The sequence below is a fragment of the Lissotriton vulgaris genome, chromosome 6, assembly GCF_964263255.1.
Source record: "Lissotriton vulgaris chromosome 6, aLisVul1.2, whole genome shotgun sequence".
In the NCBI taxonomy this organism is placed as follows: Eukaryota; Metazoa; Chordata; class Amphibia; order Caudata; family Salamandridae; genus Lissotriton; species Lissotriton vulgaris.
Genome location: NC_141694.1, coordinates 114,084,847 through 114,106,748, shown reverse-complemented (window position 1 = coordinate 114,106,748; position 21,902 = coordinate 114,084,847).

Sequence of the window (21,902 nt, the reverse complement as noted above, 5' to 3'; positions counted from 1 at the left end):
GAAAAGAAATGGCGCGAAAGGCCGTGCAGAGGCTGAAGAAGCCAAGCTCGCCCACGTGTGAGGCTCGAGCGAAAGTGATCACCGGAGCCCACCCGGCGGCAGAAGAAGCCAAGCTCGCCCCACGTGTGAGGCTCGAGCAAAAGTGCCCACCCGGCGGCAGAAGTAGAGAAGATCGCCCCACGTGTGAGGAGTGAACAAAGAAACAACCAAAAGCCAACCGGGAGCCCACTCCGGCGGCAAAAGACGAAGAAAAGAAACCTCACCTGCAGCAGTGACTCTGGCGGTGGATCGCGGCTGGAAACGACGAGTGGTGAGTCTAAAATCGAAGCGCCGAGTGAATCTGTGGCTCCGGTCGAAGAAACGACCGAAATCTCGCTGAAAACGAGATTCCCGGCGGCCATCTTGAAGTCAGGCAATATTGACCAATCCCCTGCGAGGGATCATCGGCGGCCATTTTGAAGTCAGGCAAAGAGCCTGAAACAACAGAATAAGACTGACACATACAACAAGCAGTGGTAAATGCGCGACAAACAGGCAATAAAATAAGCCTGCGTAAATACAAAATATAGAATAAGTAAAGCACAAGCAAGGACAACAGTAGAGTAAACAAGCACGAGCGACCGCAAGAGAACAAAATGTACTCAAACAAGCACAAGCAGCTACGAAACAAACACTGGTAAAGACAAGAAGTGAAACACATCAAACACTGGCAAATGCAAGCACAGAAGAAATATCGGACACGAGCACAAGCAGTTACAAGAAGACAGCAAGAAGCACAACGAACACTGACAAAGAAAGAAATGCTGCAAACAAGCACAAGCAACAGCAAGAAACAAAAAAAAAATAAGCGGCAAAGACGAGAGGAAACCACAAAAGAGTACAAACAATAAGCATATACGAACAAAGAAACATACCGCCAGCGGGTGAGTGACGACCAAGCTGATCTCAAGAAACCAAGCCCGTCCAACTGAAGCGTGCGCATTCCACCATCATGCCAATGAGGAAAGACACGCATAAACTCAACCCTTGCATCGGAGTACCTCCTCCAGTGGCACAGACCAGCGACCACTGTTTAGGTCCCGAGTGGTCAAGGTGGCTGGAGTCGGTGGACGAATTCCTCGCAACGACTGGTGAGCGAAGGGATAGCAAACGTCGACTACTATTGCTTCAGCTGGTGGGTCACGAAGGCCGACGCCTAATCAAAACATTTTCAGCAAAAGACACAGAGACATATAGGGAACTCAGAGAGACACTGCTCGCTTATTTCTACGCAAAGGAGGATGTGGATCATGAACGCATTGCTTTCAATGCAGCACGGCAGGAACCATTAGAATCCTTACCAAGCTTCATTACCCGGCTGCAACGTCTAGTGAAATGTTGCCACTTCGACACTTTCACAAACGAAGATGCAATCCGACTGCGGGTGATTGAAGGCTGTTCAAAACCCGACACCAAGCGCAAGATCATTCAAGGGCGGTTCTCACTAAAAGAGATCATCAGGAGAGCCGAAGTCGGAGAGCGGGTGACAGCAAGGAAAACATCTAAAGAATTTCACCAGGACGCAGGAAAGAAAAAGAGAAGAAAGGAGACATCCTCCACGTCCGCGAGGCAAGCCAAGGAGACAAACAAAACCCGAGAGAGGGAGGGCGACAGCGGACCAGAGACAAGATACCATGAGATACAAAGTGACAGGGAACTCCCTGAGTCAACGATACAAAGGACAAAGGAAAGGAAAAAGATATCCCCCATGTCCGTGATGAAAGCCAAGGAGACAATTAAAACACGAGAGAGGGAGAGAGAAGGCGGACTAGAGAAAGGACAACGTGAGAGACAAAGTGACAGGGAACCCCCTAAGTCACCAACACAAAGGGCAATGGATAAGGGTGTACGAAAGACTGGGACAACCAGGAATTGTGGCAGCCTGATTGACATAACGTCGAGAAGTCACCCAACACACTACTCTGGAGAAATATCAAGCAGTGACACAGACCACACAGAGGAGGCCGAAGACAGTCTACTCAACGGTTATGATGAAAACACCAAACACCGGCGAGGGGACAAGTCACGTTATCTCCGGAAACTAACATACTATTCTGGAGAAACATCAAGCAGAGACACAGACCACACAGAGGAGACCGACGACAGTCGACTCAATGGTTATGAGGAAAGGACCAAACACAAGCGAAGGAACAAGCCACGCCATCTCCAAAAACCGATATACACACACACTCGAACAACTCAAGACGCATACGCTCGAGCCATCTCTGATCAGGAGAAAACAGAGAAGAGTCGAATATTATCCCAAGACCAAACCAAGGAAGTAGATACACACACTCGAACAACTCAAGACGCATACGCTCGAGCCATCTCTGATCAGGAGAAAACAGAGAAGAGTCGAATATTATCCCAAGACCAAACCAAGGAAGTAGATACGGGGCTAGCAAACAAACCCGCCAAAGCAATAACACAAAAGACACTTCAAAAGATGCCCCCAGAGGAGTGTCTCCTCGATAGCATCGACTCCAAGAGTGTGTCATCGCTTAAAGAGATGCACCCAGAGGAGTATCTCCTCGACAGCCTCGACTCTAGGAGTGCGTCATCGACCGACTCAGGAAGCCTGTCCGGACAATCACTTAAATCAACAGAATCCTGGTACCGACAACGGTCACGGTGTCCACGACTTGGAAACACAGAGGAAGCAAAGACCGCCATCCCTGTCCGAAACAACACACCTCAGGCCAACAACCTGCAATGCCTGAACTCTCCACAAGACAACATGCCATGCCAGCCCCAGGAACATCATGACGTGAAGAATAAACCGTCACCGCTGAAGGGGTCAGCAAGGCTTACACAAAAGGGACACAAAAGAAGCACAGATGCCGGTGACTGTACCCACTGGGCGGGAAGGGACCATCCAGTCACCCTACCCAGAGGAGCCAACCCGTTGGGAAAGAGAGGTCACTATCATCAGTCAGAAGGGAAACGTGCACCTGGGTTATCTGGTATGCCTGTCCACGGACAGGCGGACAGGGAGGCCCCTGACCGAATAAGACAACGAGGAATAGAAGTGCATGCAGGCGCTCGGAAGAAAACTAAAACAACGGACACTCGTGTAAGAGATCAATTGCCACTCAAACAAGAACTACAAAAGAAAACGGACAGCCGACATCTATCGGAGCCATCAACAGCCACATCACAAGAAGCGACACTCCTGTCAAGACAGCCGGAAAGACACAATGAAGTGTCTCCAACAGACTGCACCCTGCTGACACCTGAGAAACAGAAACAGACCGAGTTTGAGTTTGTAATGGAGATGGGTTTCATGACTCAAACAGGCGGGCCGCAGCCCTGTGCAGCTGATGAAGGAACTATAGACGCCATGAGAATCAACTTTATTTGTTAAAAAGGGGGGAGATGTCGTATCGTGAGGCAGTCTAGTGGTTGGGGGGCGGAGCTGACAAGCAGGAACAGGAACAGGAGGGACAAGGACCGAGAGGTCAGTGATGAGTAGGACACAGAAGAATAAAGATGTGTCGAATACTACTCCTGGCTCCTGTCATATTTGGGGGGGCATGACACATGCGACCACCATCTTTGGGAGAAGGCAGGATTAGCGCGCTATTCGCTCGCCCCAACAGTACTTCAAAAGCAGATCTGGCGCGAGAGTGCAGCGGGCGCAAGCAGCGGGTGCAGCAAAGTAGCACCTAAGGCAAGTCCGTCTGGGCGCGTTCGCGCACGGCCCGTGCACAGCCCCAGCCCCCCTGACCTTTTGGATGTAGGAGACACCAGACAAGAGCCCTATTCAAGTGTTAAGCTTCAGAGCCTTAACACTTCTAAACCAAAGCAGACCTGTATATGTATCGTTCCCAGTACAGAGGTCCATAATGGTGCTATAGTCTGCCAGGGGTGTAAAACCAAAGTACCTGAATTCCTCTTCCAACTACGATAGATACGTCTAATAATTATAACATTCAGAATCAAGCTGGATCTAAAGAGTTTAAATGTGCCTTGCTAAATGCAAGATCCTTGGTAAAACATAGCATTGATTGCACCTCCTTAATAGTGGAAGAACAAATCAGTATTGCTTTTCTCACAGAGTCCTGGATGGATCAAGCGTATGGGCCAGACCTGGTTAAAGCTACACCACCTGACTACATGGTTCATACTTTGAACAGACCCCACAAAAAGGGAGGTGGACTAGCAGTTATTTATTTAAGGTCACTAAGTGCATATTTTGCTAATTCCACTATGGAGGATTGTGAAGCGTTGGACTTATGCTTCCATCTCTCACATCAATTCACATTTAAAGGGACCCTTATTTATAGGCCGCCGGGCCAGAAGAATCAATTCTTGATTCAAGCATGCAATTTGCTGGAAAACAAATGAAGTGCAGACTTCTACACCATGCTAGGCGATTTTAACTTTCATTTGGAAATCGATGTAGAGCCCGACATATCCAGCCTGCTGGATCTTACGAACAGTGTAGACCTTAAGCAGCAAGTCAGGGGGGCTACACATAAGGCTGGGCACTCATTAGATGGGATCTTTACTAACAACACACAGTTGGAGTTTATAGATATGCTCCCAGTGGTCTGGTCAGATCACAAGGCGGTGCTTTTCAGAGTGACTTTAACCCACAGGGCTGTTAAGAAACCCATAATGAAGCCGCCTTCGCTGCCCGCGAACCTGGATATGGCTGCTTCTACTTTCAACAACTGGCTTGAATCAGCTGGTAATAAACTTGCCCCTAATAAACTTAGCCACCCAAATAGGACTCGCCCCTCCTCTCCATGGTAAACCCACGAGCTCAGAGACAAAAAACTTATCTGTAAGAGCTCCAATTGTTGCTAGCCAAGAACTGTGTGAAACAATATCCGAATTCTTTTTCAATAAAGTTGATACTATCTTCTCTGCGCTATCAGGCCCCAAGACTAAGATCATCCCTAAGGCTCAAATAAACTCGTATCCAACACCTCACGCCCTTGCCCATTTCAATAAATTTATCCCAGTTTCGGTCACGGGTATTTAAAAAATGATCATGTTGGCAAAATCGGGCTCACCATCCGACCCATGCCCCTTGCCACACTTAAATTAGTGGCGGAACCAGTTGCACTCATTCTAACATATATCTTTAATGCGATGTTTGAGGAAGGTTATTTCCCTGATACATGGAAAAGAGCATCTATAATACCCCTTTTGAAGAATTCTAATCTTGATCCCAACTTCAGACCTATCTCTAGACTTCCTTTACCAGCTAAAATAATCGAAAAAAACATGAACCTACAACTTAGTGCATTTCTGGAAGACTCCCAGAGATTGGATCCAACTCAATATGGATTTCGTGGTGAACATAGTACGGAATCCGCTCTCCTCAAATCCACAGAGGAGATCAGAACCATTTTGGATAAGGGAGGAAATGCAGCTATGATCATGCTGGACCTCTCAGCAGCCTTTGATATGGTCCATCACAGTATACTGATGAACAGGCTGCCAGAGATTGATGTAAACGGGACAGCTTGGAAGCTGCTCAAATCATTCCTTTCCGACATGGTTAGGACGGTGTCCCTGGGGGAGTTCACAGCAAAACCCTTCATGTTACCATGTGGAGTACCACATGGATCCTCCATTAGTCCGACTCTTTTCAATGTATATGTCTCTCAACATGCGCCCCTGACCGAATCCTTTGGTTTCGATTTAACCTCTTACGCAGATGACACCCAAATTGTATTGTCACTGCTACCTGACATGTTACAAGATACGGCCACTCGCTTTCAGGACTGCTTATAAGCTGTAGGATGCTGGATGTCTCAAAACTGCCTCAAGCTTAACTCTAGTAAGACGGAGGTGGTTTTGTTTGGCAATAATTTAAATTTTGGGTCACCTGGCTGGTGGCCAGATAAAATGGGCCACCTCCCTCAACCTGGCAGGAAAGTCAAGAACTTTGGAGTTTATATTGATAATAAACTCAGTCTAAAGGACCATGTCACTGCTCTGGTCTCAACAACATCCTTTACTTTAAGATCCTGCAAAAGAATTCTGCCTCTTCTTCCTACAGATAGCCAGAAAACTGTCATCACTGCCTTAGTTATGTAAAAACTGGACTATTGCAACAGTCTATATTTAAACATCCAGGAAGAGCTCATGAAAAAAGCTACAGCTATTGCAGAATGCTGCAGCGAGACTGCTCACGAAAACACCTAAACATGCTGCGATATCAGAGGAGATAAAAAAGCTTCACTGGCTGCCTGTTAAGAAACGCGTTAGCTTCAAGGCTCTTTGTGTGGTTCATAAATCCCTTCATTCATATGGACCCCTTATTCTTAGACAGAACCTCCAGTGATATGTTCCGAGGAGAACCCTTTGCTTGTCTGAAGCGAAACAGGTATTGGTGCCCTTTGTAAGAAAATCCAACTGGGGAGGTTGACGTTTTGTTTTCGGAGCCAGCAAGGCATGGAATGCCCTACCATTTCAGCTTAGAGCTAGAGCTAATCACCTTGCGTTCAGGAAAGCCCTAAAAACGTGGCTTTTCCAGTCCAGTTAAACTGCTATCTCATCCTTGCTTAGGCCTCTGCAGGACATCTGATCTTCAGCGCCAGGACACCCATGGGTAAAAGAGCACTTTATAAATGGCAATAACATTAACAGCAATGTGCGAGTAGCGTCCCGTGAGCCAGGTGAGGCTGATGCAGGCTGCTGTGTGATGGCAGCAGGGCTCTCAACATGCTGCATTCAATTCTGCCTCAGCGGTCAAGCAGCTTCTTTCAACATTGCGTGCAGTAACAGCAGCAGCAGCGGAGATCTAGGCTGAACGCGTCCAGCTCCCCTGTTTGAAGTGGTGTCCCTCTGAGTGAACGACGGCAGTGGGCTCCTGGCTTACCGCTTACTGCTGCCCCCCTGTGAACAACGGCGTTATTCCGAGCAGGGACCTAAAGAGCACGTCCCAGACGAATTCATGCAGAGTGCAGGTTTCACGGTGAAGCCATCAATCAGGTAACCAAAGCTGTGCAAGCCGTCATTCTGACATCGCCCAGCAAAGCAAAGTGTAATCTAATCCAACCGTGTTTGCTTTGCTAGGCGATGACAGCCTGAGCTCAAAGTACACTGTTGTGCTTCCAGCGTTCTTCTAAAGACAGCTATTCTTGTCCAATGGAATATTAATTTGCCCAAGACTTGGACTAAAATAATTTTTAAGTATTAAGTAGAAGATGGAAGACCGGATACCAGTCCACGGTATATCGAGCAATTTGTCCTGTATTTAGCCATGAGGAAGTCCATTGGGGTGAAACGCGTTGGCTGAGGCTGTGTGTATCCCTCATCCTGTGAAATTAATAAAGAAGAATCCTCCACATTGAAGACTCTGAAAGATTTGTTATTGGCTGCATATTAAATGCGATTGTTTGTGTGCCTCTGTTTACTTTTTATCTATGTGAATTTATTAGGTCTTGTGGCAGTGGACCTCAGAGGTGGGCACGCACCTGATTATAACTCTATTCTAAACATATTTCGTGATTAAAGGGTTAGTGTGGCTTTAATCATCCCTTGCTGCCATTTACCTAGTTTTAGGCCTAGTTGTGATTCCTGCAGATGCAGAAAAATGACTCATTTACTTCAAGGGAGTTTAATTTAAGTGTCTTGGATGCCCACAGGCCTTGGAACGTTTCCTGTATGGAGCACAGGCATGGACGTTGCAGCAGATGAACAGGGCAAAGAGATCAGGAGAAGCAGGAGGTTTTCCGGTTGCATCCTTGATGCCCAGAGCGAAGTCAAGCAAAGTCCAGAGAGCCCAGATGGTCGAAGTTAAAGTTGTAGAACCGGCTTTTTGGAGAACCCTCCCCCACTAGCGGAGTCAAAGCCAGCAGTGCAGGGGACACCTAGAATCTACGCGTTCTTCTTGCTTAAATCATACATTACAAAAGAGACCAGGACAACCAGCCGTGGAGGGAAGTAAATTATTTATTAGCTCGAGCTAAGGACAGGGTCCCAGAATGGTACAAAGACAATTCTACGGAGACTGCTGCTTCAATCCGCAGTGCACACATACTTATAGTACTAGCCACACCCATTTGCACAATACATAGTTTCACATTTTGATAAGTTCCTCAACTGACAAGTTCTTTGTCAGTCTTGTGGTGCAATCGTGGCCAGGAGACATCTGTCTCTGATTGCACAATGTACACAGCCTTGTGCTTCCTTGCTCAATTGTGTGGTCCCAGGGTGCAGCCTTGTGCTTCCTTGATCCGATGGTGTGGTCACGGGGCACAGCCTCGTGCTTCCTTGACCAGATGGTGTGGTCACAAGGCACAGGAGTTGGTCATGACAGGCTGAGTTACCAACAATGGACAGGATTTGGCTAAGTCTCTGACATAACTGGGGGGTGAGGCACACAGCCAGCTTCTCAGAATCGGCTCGACCACAAGGAGGAAGGAGGGTTGGACAAGTTTGAACAGGTACGTGGAAAGCAATTCTTCACCAGGTGGCCGAGAGCATGGCAACACAAAATGGAGTCTTGTGGGTCATTTTAATTACAGTTCAACTAAGTGGTGTCCGAAATTAATTGTGTACCATGACGAATCTAGGGTCCCACCCTCAGGTAACCCCTTAGGTACCCTAAAGAAAGGGTATGGGATGATTCAGAGTTCCCTCCCAGTGGAGGGGATTAACAGTGGGGAGGATACTCCCTTGTCCTTTGTCCAGATTCGCCCCAAAGCGGGAGCCAATAGCTTTGAACTGGACTATGCAACAAGGGCACCAAATGTGCCCTGAAAAGAGACTGAGTGGCGCTGGTAAGCGCTCCCAACCAGCTCCAATGCACTAAACCTTGTCTGGGAGGTGGTCCGCACCTCCCTGTGACACGATGACTATTGTTCTGCCTTCCACTGCTCGAGCTTGGCTCAGCAGCACCAGGGCAGAATCGTACCTCTGGTCAGCAGCAGCCCCGTTGTGCTGTCTGGTTCTAGAAGACTGGTACCGGGAGCACTGACGTTCTTTACAGTGCTTGGAATCATACCCCCACACCGTTTACGGTGTGGGGGTATGATTCCAACATGTTAGATACCAAACATGACAGGTTCATTACATCCAGTTTTAGAGATGGTCATTGCGTAATGAAGCTGTGCTTCTCTATATGTTATATGGCTGTCTCACTTACAACCTGGCAGAATGGACTCCAAAGGCTGTAGGGGTGTCCTGCTCATACACAAGCACCCTCACACTTAGAACCGAGCACCCTGCCTTTAGGATTGGAAAGGCCTGCTGTTGGGGTTTCGTACGTGGTGTTAGCACCAGTGTACACAGGCTGCATTGGCAGGCCTGTAGTGACAGTTTGAGTGGTCTCCCATGGGTGGCATAATACATGTTTCAGCCTATGGGGGACCCCTGGGGCACCTATGCCCTGGGTACCTTAGTACCATCGACTAGGGACTAATAAGGGTACCCCAGTATCTAATCTGGAATGTACCTAAGTAATTACCTTAACAATTTAGGAGAGAAAGCGGAGAGACTGGAGTCCTAATTAGCAGGATCCCAGTCAGACTAGTCAAAAACAGCATAGCACCAGGCAAAACGTGGAGGTAACCATGCAGAAGGATTCTACCTTCCTACAGAGGGTATTCAATAAAAAGAACAGTACATGGATTAAGGATAAAGGGCAGTGTCATAGAATTATAGGGGAAAAACTAGTTAAAAGAAGGAAGGATATTACAGAACAAAAGGAGAGGGAAAAGTTGGGAGGCACATGGGAGGGACAGGAGAGAGAGCATTCTATTGCGATTGCAAAAGGTATAAGAGGGAAGAAGAGAGCAAAGAGGGAAACCAATAGAAAGGGGAGACATTGGGATTGAGAGGAGCATGGGTGAGAAGAAATGGCGAGAGGAAAGCTAAGGAGAAACATTGCTGTGAGAAGGGGAGTGAGTGACGGGGATGAGACCAGTTATCATGCCAAGTAATCACATTACACCACGTTAACAGTCCAGAATGTATCAACCCCAGAGATGTTTTAAGGCAAGGGCAAAAGTGGGCAATTGCCCAGGGCCCCCATATTCCATGTGGTCCCCTTGAAAGCTTCTTTCTATTAGACATCTGTCTAGTCTAGTTCTCTATGTAAACCTCTCTACCTGAACTTGTCTCTGATTCTCTCTACCTAGTGTCATCTTAAGGAATTTTGGGGTCCTGGCAATACATATTTAAACTGTTTTATTGTGACACTGTCAAAGTTTAACATAGAATGTTGTATTTTGTGCCATCGAGCAGATTTGCATTACTAGTAAATGAATAATAACATTGAAAATATGTTCCCCTTACAAGGGCATTCAAAATACGTCTTGCCCAGGGCGACCAAAATCCTTAAGATGACACTGGCCAGCCCCACTGATGCTTCTCTAACACCACATTTGTTCACAATTTTTTGTTTTGCTAGTTATCAGAATAAAGAAGCAATGTGACATTCTTATAAATCAACAAAACTAAACTTTAAAAAAATCTATTATAGTTACGTCCAAGGCTTCAACTGTACATTTAACTTGCCACTGGGCGAATAATGAAACATAAACAAGAAAACAGAAAACCCCAGGGTTTTCAGCTGAAAGGCTTTATTCAATTGATAGCGGAAATGTCTGACTTGCATTTTCTATAGGGCTTAAAAAATCCTATACTGCAGAGCAATCTGCTTTCCAGATTCTAGTGCACACTTTTTGAATAGCTTTGATGCATCTGTGAATTCCTGGTACCAAACGACTGAACTGGGGGAGCCGGGGCAACTAACCACAACTCAGACCTGTAAAAAGTCCAGTCCAGGGTCAAGTCTCGCAAGTTTGCGTGTCTACTTTGGCAAATGATGAAAATTAGGATTGATGTGACGTTCACCCAATGACTGACCTGCGCATGGAAATGCTCGGGGACTCATTAAATCAGTGCAAAGGTGCCAACGGCATTCCAGCTCCACATATTTTGCACCAATGCAACCCTGTCCTCATTCTCGCAGTGACGGCTCCTCCGCTAAAGCAGAAGAGCAACACCCCACTGCCTCGAAGCAGCAAACAAAAGTCCTCCTGCTGTGGCAGCTTGCGTAAGGGGGCGGGACTGAAGAACAGGGGAGGAGTGGTACAACACTCCTTAGTGTGCAGTGACTGTTTGCCCAGCCCTCTCGCTCGCCCAAAACAGTCATTAGCATTACAGCCTTCATGGAGAACATGTCCATCCTTACAGCCCCTGGCTGAGAGCCATGTCACGGTACTCAGATCAATCTTCACAATGCTGCATTGCAGCATTGTGGTTGGCTGAGGGGAGCGTGGGAGCCCTGGTGCTTCCTGCTTCCCGTTTCTCACAAGAAGCCAGAAGAGGTTGCGTTAGAGGGAGCGCCAGCCAGCCGGGAGGTAAGTGATGTATATTTTTATTAAAATGAACCCAACATGGAAGCGCGCGACGCGGCGAAGCAAGATGGCCGCCATGTGAAGAGCTCCGCTCCCTCAAGTTGGCTTTCGGAAGAAGGGCATCTCTCCGCGCAGCACTGCTCCGGTTAAATTGCAGTTTTATGTGTCCGAAGTAGCAGGGCGCACAATGGCAAGTTTTCAGACTGCAATTCGGTCTTTTTAGCAAGTTATGCTGTTTTTTTATTACAATTGGGGTGGGGTTGCACTATCCCTGCTGACGAGGGGTGATACCCCGAAACACGTGTCCAGGGATGGCGAAGACAGCAAAGATGACAGAAGATCGAAAGATGATGCATCGCAAACACCTTACTACATTGACCAGAGTCCTTAGGGGCGACACCGCCGGTGTGTGAGTAGTGTGCGACCCCACCCCCATATGCTGTTTTTTTTCTTCTGCTTCAGCCAGCGGCTGCCATTTTAACTCTGCATCTATGCAGCATTGGGTCTCCTCACCTAAATACAATGCTTGTTATTCCTAGAGGGTACTCACCTTATATTTGGAGGGAGCTTTCTTCTTTGGCACATGGAATACATTATTAGTGTTGCTCTGCTCCATTTTCTGGCTCATAAATGCCTTTCATGTCTTTCAAGCTCTACCATCAGTGGTTTATACAATTTTGGTGAGGAATTTCGATGAGCGCTATCTACATTTGACGTCATCAGTGGCACAGCATTTTTGGTACTAGTCTTGTTGATTACACATCTTAATATTGTTGTGGTTTTATCACTTCCTTTGGCATTCTACTGGTTCTGTGCTGCATACTTCCAAAAACCCTGCTCCAACACGTTTTGCCTGCTAAGATTTGTTGGTTATTTGACTTCCTTCGACTCTACGGTACTCTTATAATGATTTTTTCTCAGAATATCTGCTACTCACCTTTGGTCCTCATTTACATTTTCTCCTTCCAGTGTTTCCACAATGGAATCTACAAACTCCACTAAATCTCATGGGAATTCTGCTGGCAGTCGCAAGGATCCTACTGCCTCTACAGGCAAACGCCTCAAAAAGGACCCACCGTCTCCGTCCAATCAACTCTGCCTATTACTCTGGAGGACATTATGGAAGAACTACGTCTCATCTGTCCCTTTATGTCAGATACTGCCTCTACCCTTCAGAAGTTGGATGGCAAGTGGTCTAACCTCGACACAAGACTTTCTGATATAGAACACAAAATTAGTGAAGCTCAAGATGTTGCCACCAAAGTTGACTCACTCACCAAAGAGGTCAATCAGCTTAAAAAGGTCACAGAAGATTTCGAAAATCGCAACAGGCGCAATAACCTCGTATTTATGGCATTCCAGAAGGTTCCGTAGGGTCGGACATGATCCAATTCCTGAAAACACAAGATCTCCAGTTCGTTGGCCTTCCAAAGTCCTCGGATTTTAACAAACAATGAGCTTATTGCCTGGGACCGAAGACAACATCTTCTCCATCCAAGCCCAGAGGTATTATCACATACTTTCTATTATACTCAGACCTTATGACAATTCTTCAAGCAGCTAAACAGCATAAACAGATGCTTTGGTCTGGTCATAAAGTCTTTTTCACTGAAGATGTATCTAAACCCACTGCTTCTCGTCGGAAGGAATTTCTTGACCTCAGACCGGCGTTGAGAGCCGTGAATGCTCGCTACGGCTTAATTCATCCTTGCTTCTTCAAAGTGACTTATAAAGATAGGACTTTTAGCTTTGATGATCCTGCTGACCTACGGAAGTTCATTCACACTTACAAAGGAGAACTTATGGAACTGAGCAAACCCTGAATATTTTGTTAATGTCCTTTGGTTCTGCCTTGTTTTATTTGATTCGTATATGTAGTATGTAGTCAATTTGTGTCCAATCGCTCATCCTTCTTCATGTTTTTCAGGTATCTGTGTGACGTGTTTTCAGCGGTTTCCTTTTGTATTCTCCTGATGTTTGTAATGTACACTCCATTCCACTCCGCTACTGTTTTCCCTTCGTGTCTTGGTAAGTTCCCTTCATTTGTTTTATTTGGTCGCCTTTATTCCTTGTTATTTTTTTATGGTATTTAGCGACTTGTCATTAATGTAGTCTCATTCTCATGCGATTGTCTTGCTCCTCGCTGCCCCCCTTCCACATTAATGTTTTTTGTTCAACTGTCCTTCTTGGCTAAAGCTATCTGGCTTTCCGCCATCTTCCTTTTGATGTTTTCTTTGGGGGTATTTTGCCCCCACCCTACTTTTCTTTGCACCTTTCCTCCTTTCCTCTCTTTTTCTTTCTTCTCCTTCTATGTTGGTTCCTCCTTTCTTTTCTTCTTAGTATGTAGTTTTCTCCATCCTTTCAATTTCCTCATTCTATCATATTCCTGCTGTAGTTCTACCTCCTTGTACTTCTTTCTCTTTGGCAACATTTTTCTTCTTTCCATCTTATTTCATTCCCCTTTTTTCTCCACACTCTGCCCTATTAACTTTATCTGTTTTCCGGTTCTGTTTTGGCTCTTGCAACTGTGGTGGTCACAAATATCATTTTCTTTTCCCTTGGATATCTTGTTTGTTCTTTTCTTTCTAATCACTTGCTCAAACTCTTTCCGTTTCCCTTTTTCCTCTCTGAACTGGTCTTTTCTTTTTTTTTCTATTCTCAGTTTACTTTCAACTATGAGTGGTCTTGGTATATTCTCATGGAATGTTGAGGGTCTTCGAAATCCTATTAAAAAGCAATGTGTTCTGTCTCATTTAGCTAGATTGAAATGTCGGATAGCTTTCTTGCAGGAAACGCATCTCACTTTGCAAGAGGTTTCTTCACTGCGTAAACAATGGGTAGGAGAAGCCTTTTGCTCCTCCGAAGTTAACAACAAAAATGGTGTTGTCATTCTATTTCATAAATCGTTGACTGTTCAGGTACTAAATGAATTTCATGCCTCTAATGGTAGATGGTTGTTTCTAGAAAGTGTTGTTAACAATGTTCATTTTCCTTTTGTAATGTATATGGCCCTAATGGCATTGATTTAACATTCTGAAACAACCTTTCCACACTTCTCTCTTCTCATGTGGCTGAGTACTTGATTGTGGGTGATGATTGTAACCAACTTATGGATCCTTTTCTGAATCGGAAATCACAAACACAATATGTTCCCAACAAAATGCAAAAATATTTTCACAACTCCATTTCCTCTAGAGGCCTTATAGATTCATGGAGAATATCACATCCCGATTCCCTTGAGTTTTCCTTTTTTCCCCAGTGCATGCATCACACTCCCATATTGACTACATTTTTCTATCACACCATGCTTTTCAGTTTATGACTAATTCTGAAATAGGGTCTATTCTTATTTCAGACCATGGCCCCGTCATCTTAGATATGGACTATCCTTCACCAATGTCTGCCTCTCGCCGATGGCGTTTCAACAACTCACTTCCTCTTGACCCCCAGTTTACTGATCATTTTACACTCTTTATGGATTAATTTTTTCGCAACAATCTTAACACTGTCTCGGACTTTCATTTTATCTGGGACTCCTTTAAGGCCGCTGCTAGAGGCTGCATTATAGATTTTGCATCCCGAAAGAAGAAGAAATGCCCTCAGCCAATCATCTCAAATTCTCCAACAAATTAAGGATCTTGAACACCTTTATTTTCCCACTATTTCCCCTGACACACTGTCCTCTCTCATCAAAGCAAAAATTCAATTTAATAAACATTCCTGGGACTCCGCCTCTAATCAACTTCTTAAATTTAGCGCTAAAATGTACGGTGGATGTAATAAAGCAGGCTAATCGCTTGCGAACTATTTTAAGATTAAAAAGCAAAAATCCAGGATCGTTTTCATTAAAGATTCTCAGGGAGTTTTTCAGCCCAGGGACGCTAAAATTCTCAATTGTTTTGTTCAATACTATTCTTCTCTCTACACTCCAGAATCCAGCCCCTCTCCTGAGCAAATTGACTCATTTTTTCAATCTATATAAGTCTCCCGACAAATCTGTAGATCTCTCCTCCCTTGATGTTCCTATTTCAGAGAAGGAAATGATCGCTACTACTACTCTTCATTTTAAGACTGTCCTAGTACCTCACCTACTTACTATATTTAAACATTTCCTTGCCGCAGGCGAATCTAGAGGCTCTTTTACGCAGGCAATGCTTTGTCTACTTCCTAAAAAAGATCCTTCCTTCTGCAAGAATTACCGGCCCATTTCTCTCATCAACACAGATTGCAAAATATATGGAAAAATTTTAGCCATTCGTATTAATAAAGTAATTCCCGATCTAGTTAATATATATCAATCTGGTTTTGTCAAGGGTAGGTCTATCATTGATAATTCAAGAACTCTTCTTAATATTATACATCTTGCTACAAAAATTAACTCCCCCGTCGCAGCTATTACACTTGTTGCTGAAAAAGCCTTTGATCGGGTTAGTTGGGATTTTATGTTTGGAGCGCTCAGATGGCATGGTTTCATGCCATCATCAAGTTAGTACACATGTTGTAATCATTGATCATTTAAAGTTACATTAAACCAAAGTGGGGAGAGTAAAAGTATAAAGTTCTCCTTTGAAAACACAGATGTAGTATTCTGGGAATTGTAGTTTTAATGTTGACCTTTCACCCAAGGGAGAGCGTGTAATTTAGAAGCTGAAGCTGTGAGATAAGTGACTGTACACCTGAGGGAATGGGGAGGAGCTACAGAATGAGGCAAGAGATTGAATGTGTTTAAACAGCCTCAATGAATGAAGACGTGCAGAGGCATAACGAAAATGATGAAATCTACAAATGCGGTTAACTCGGGTTGCTGACTGAAGTTTAGAAAGTTACACATGTCACGGTAAGCGCGCCTGTAATAAATCTAAGGCATTAAAGCTTCGGGACTGACACAGGAATAATGGGGTCAATGACATTAATCTAAGATCGTAAAAAGATATGCTGTGTTTTCTCTTTAAAAAGTGGCGAAATCGAATAGAGGTTTTAGTTGTAATCAACACGTGAACCATCACAAAAGTTAAAAGAGAGTTTTTATGTGTATGTAGCGTTATGGACAGACAAACACTGCTCATTACGTTTTTGAGAGGCATTATGAGAGGTATAATGTTTGTGCACAGATGTAAAGTTGCAAATATTGTAAAAATGAATGGTGCTGTATTTATGGATTTTTTTTAGATACCCCTGACAAAGGGAAATCTTTCTTTCCCGAAATGCATTGGGTGCATTCACAATAAAGTCGTGACATGTGGAAATACCTCCTGTTTGTAAATATTCCTGGAATTAATTTGGGAATGGATAAAATAAATCGATTTAAAATGAGAAATGAAAAAGAAGAAAAGGAACAGTGTCAAAGAGTACATTAATTGAAGTATATACAGTGATTAACTTGATATATTGGATTCATTGGAGCAACGGGCAAGGCTGTGCTGCTAGTAAAGGGATCTAACTGGGTCCTCGTGTTTTCGTTTATAATTCGTAAGCGCAATTGGACGAAGCACGTATCTAGCATTGCACGCCACAACAGGTCTGAAGCAGCAAAACGGAGTCAAAAAATGATTGATAAAATAAGAATACCGAGGTGTGCATCTCATCATTGTGAAAGTACATAATTTCAGTCCTCCCATTGTAAAGTAAATTCAATTATTATATTCTGCCCCTCTGACTTCTATTTGGGTTAATTGAGCTCAATCAAGATACTTTTCCCTTCATAGAGGAACCAGGCAAGGTTGTCCTCTTTCCCCCCTCCTTTTTATTCTGGCTCTTGAGCCCTTTTTGGAAACAATAAGACGTTCATCTTCCTACTTCGGCTTTGTATATCAGAATGTTGAAATCAAGATTACTGCTTATGCGGATGGCATTTTACTTTATATTTTCTCTCCCTACACTTTTCTCTTTACTCCATGATTACTCCTCGGTCTCTGGCTATAAACTGAACATTGACAAATCTGAAGTCCTTGCTCTTAACAAGTTTTGTCTCTCTCATATGTTTGAGGGATCTGGTTTTGCATGGACTCCCAGGCAAGTCAAGTGCTTAGGTATTTTGTATGCCAATACCATTGGAGAAACCATTAAAATTAATCATAAAGATATACTTAAAAAAATCTCTTCATTTACCGATCGTTGGTCTCCCCTCTTTTTGTCCTGGTGGGGAAGACTTGCTACTGTCAAAATGATGCTACTTTATATCTTTCTATGCTTCCTATTTCTCTTCCACATTTCTTTTTTAAAACTATTAATCGCCTTCTAACAAAATTTTTATGGAATAACCGCAAATCTAGGATTTCTCTCTCGCCTTCAACAACCCAAAGATTTGGGAGGGGTCAACTTTCCCAAGATTTCTCGTTTTTACTCGGCCTTTATATTAAAACAAATTTGGCCTTTCCTTACTGATTTATCTACTCCTCCCTTGACTGCCTGGAGCTCAATAGAGCTCGCACAACTTACTCCCTTCTCTTTCCTTACTGCCACTCGCTTACCCCAACCTCCAAAGAGATTAATTTCCCCCATATTTAAGCACTCTAAGGCATCAGCGCTTTCATTATTTCGCCCCTCTTTCTCATCCTCTCAGCTTCACTTGTTGACTCCGATCTGGTACAATAAATTCCTCAAGATCAATAACAGAGCGCTTTTTTGGAAAGAATGGATTGATAAAGGCATCATTACTTACGACCACCTTCTCAAAGATAACTCTTTAAGAACTTTTCAGGACTTATGTGAATCCTTTAATCTTTCCAACACACATTTAACCAAATTTCTTCTACTTTCTCACACTCTATCTTCTTTAATTTTTCTGACCAATTCCCCTCCCACTGATGAATCCCCTCTCATGCTTCCGCCAGATTTTACCATTCCTTTTAGAGCCTCTGCCATTTATAAACTGCTATCTCGACCCACTACTGGGAGACTCAAATCTAAACTCGAACTTCTATGAGAGTCAGACCTAACCCAAGAATTTTCCTTACAAGTCTTGGACACCATCTGGTCTAAAATACATACGGTTTCCCGTTCGGCCAGCACCACACAGACTTTTAATTTTTTTTATAATAGGCTCTTTTTTACCCCTTCTGACCTATATAAATTCAAATTACCAGACTCAAAGCAGTGTTGGTCTTGTTCGTACGACAATAGTGATTTTCTCCATCTGTTTTTTTTCAGTACCCTTTGGTTAAATCATTTTGGTCTCGTATTTGGTCTACACTTAATGACATTTTATCTACTAATGTTCCCTTTGAGATTGTACATATTTTTTTGGGTGGGTCTTCCCCCATATGGAATGTTAATTGTAATGCACGTAAATGTATTGATCTTTTCATAGCTATTTCGTTTCAGGTCATTACAACTAACTGGAAAGACACTTCAAAGATTACATATAATGCTTGGTGGAATTTGCTATGTAGTCACCACAGACTCGACCGTGCTTTTGCCACCACTGTACCTTTATTAATCAAGAAAGATTTGTTGTGGTTACCTTTGACAGATCACCTCTCTAGACATGCCCCCTGAATAGTTTAATTATCTTCCCTTTTTTTTCTTAATGTTATATGTAGGCTGTCCTGTTTTCAGTTTCTATTTTTTGTAAATTCTGGTGGGGTTTTTTCAGTGTTTTTAATATCTTAAAAAACAGTTGTTATCAGTGGTTACACATTTTCACGCCACCAAAAACAACAGACAAAGTGTTTTTCCGGTGTTTATGGAACGTTTTGCTTTTATCATTGCTTGCTTTTTGCACTGAAAAAACATGGTATATAGACAGTGTACGTATAGCGTATATGAGGTCCAAAGAGATTTTTGCAAATGAATCTTATTGTAGTACACCATACAATACTTCTTCAGTGAGTTTTTGGTCATGTGTGCTCGTGCTTTCCTTCCCATGTAAACTTCTGTGAAAAGACCCTCTCAGCATTTACAGCCCTTTGGGTTGAGAACCGTCAGCTAAGGGACACAGTTGGGATGACTCTTTCTTTGATGCCACATAAAGCACAAATTGATAAATATTTGCGTTTTAGTTCCTGGGCATAAGAAAACAGTGCACCAGAATGGACTAAAAAGTCAATAGCATCCCTCATTAACTCTGAAGATTGTAAAGATGCTTTCAGCATACCATCTAACAAGTGGCAAGGATCTCCTACAGGGACTCACTTCAGCTCGGGTATCAATTTTGACAGGTCATCACATACATTTTTTATATACGTAGCTGAATCACTACAAATACAAACAATATCACTCCAATCTTTGTTGAACTTGGAAAGAACCTTTTTTGCAGAGCATAACAAGTGACACTGCGCTCCATGTTTTCCAAAAGTCTGGTGTCACGTTTTCACCACTATCCCAGATGCTTGGTGATATATATACTTGTCACTATACCTTGCATTTAATGTTTAAAGCCTGAGGTGTTGGCAATTCACTTACTATCAATACTGTCCCACTAGAAACTATGGTCTGATGTATTAAGGGTTTTTACCAATTTTCTGTTAGTAAATGTGATGACACATACTAGGAAAGATTTTTATGAAACTAGCCGTTTTACCTATCAGTGAAGGAATCAAACGCAGCCAAAATATCAAATGTGAGTTTGATATGTCCTGATTCTTAGTTTATAAAATAATTAAACTAAACCTAAAACGTGAAACTAAACCCTGCATCTTTAGACCAAAGGCCATAAAACTGAATAAAGTAAAAGGAAGAAGAAACAATATTTTAGTGGCATCCCTAAAGAACAAAACTCAAGCATAATAATGTTAGCCAGTCTTTCTTACTGCTACTTGTATAACAAAGTTATATTTTATTTACCCCTTCAGTAAGAACAAAATGACTCTTTCACTTTCTTTTTCCTTTCTTTGAATGGCATTTAGTTTGTGGTTGTGCAGGTGTTTTTTCAGTGTTTATTTGTTTTCACCGGTGAGGGCTATTTTTCTTCCAGTGGGGTTTTATCAGTTATTATAGGTTTAAACCTAAAACCCCACAGCCTAGTTATATGGTATTAATAAGTCATGATTCTTGTTTTCTAGGTTGCCACCCTTTCTTTTTTTTCTTCTCTTTCTTTTATTAGTTTTTTCTTTCTTTCTTTCTTTCTTTCTTTCTTTCTTTCTTTCTTTCTTTCTTTCTTTCTTTCTTTCTTTCTTTCTTTCTTTCTTTCTTTCTTTATATTTCCCCCCCTCCCTTATGACAAAATACTAACCCTGGGTGTAGTGGGCGTAGTGGGTCTACGCGAAGCTTTGTGAAGTAGGCAGGAATCTACGCCAACCCACGCGCTTAGCGTAGCCCCACTACGTGCAGCCAGCCTCCCTCCCGCCCTCTTTTACACCCCTAATTTGGATTGTTAATAAGTTAAAAAGTAAAGAAAAACACTCACCTTTTATGCGGCGTCCCAGTGCTCCATCTTCTTCTTTGCGCCGACTTCTTCCAAACCAAATGTGCATGTGCGGGCGCCCGCGCATGGCCATTCCTCGTAAGAAATGTGCATGCGCGGCCGCCCTCGCATGCGCATTTGGTTGGATGAAGTCGGCGCAAAGAAGAAGATGAAGCCCCGGGACGCCGCATAAAAGGTAAGCGCTTTTCTTTACCTTTTAACCTATTAAAATTCCAAATTAGGGGTGTGGAAGAGGGCGGGAGGGAGGCGGGCGGCGGGCAACTTCGCTCCGTCCACGGGTGTGCGTAGTGATGCCTACTACTCCTACTTTGCGAATCGCGTAGTAGGCAACACTACGTGCACTCCGTGGGCGGAGCGAAGTGCTCTGCCCAGGGTTACAAAATACCTTTAAAAGCTCTATTTCTCGGTACAGTTCATATACCCCCTTGGGGTTGGAGTTTATATTGTTCTTATTTTATCTGTTTATCTACTCTCCTTTAGTATCATTTTACTTCTGTAATGATGGTTTATGTTGTATACTTCTATTAAATAAAGCTTTCTAAACTCCCCCAAATAAATATGAACCCAACATCCCGTACCTAAACACTGCTGCTTCCGGGCAGCAGCCACGTCTGATTCTCAGAGTGCTGCGTGTGTGCTCTTACATTTGCACTGTCCGAAGTGCCTGGCTGCCTCACCTTTTCTCAGAAGGAGATTTAGACAGAATTCACGCATAGACAATAATGATTTCCAATCTGCCATCATTCAATTTAAGCATTTTAAGTTTAAACTAAATGATGGCGGTTTGGAAATGTATATTTTGGTCGGCTAAATGGGACGCAGCTCCAACGCCCTACAGTAGATATCTCCCCTGTTATGGAAATTATATGTGGGTCTCCCCATCACCACAGCCCAGAAAAATGTCAAACACACCAGAAAAGGTGCTGTAGTTTGCTTTGAATAGTGCACTTAAGTTCTATCACATTTCAACATCAATCAATCAGGTGTTTGTTAAGGGTGACTACTCACTCTCAAGAGTCTCAAGGTGCTGGGTGGGGGGGGGGGGCACATGTTTCAGTCCATCAAGGAAGAGGTCCATCAAGGTGCCATGTTTTGAGGTTTCTTGTGGAGATGGGGAGCAATGTTGTCTGTCTGAGGTGGAGCGGAAGGTCTTTCCAGGCTCTGTTCGCAAG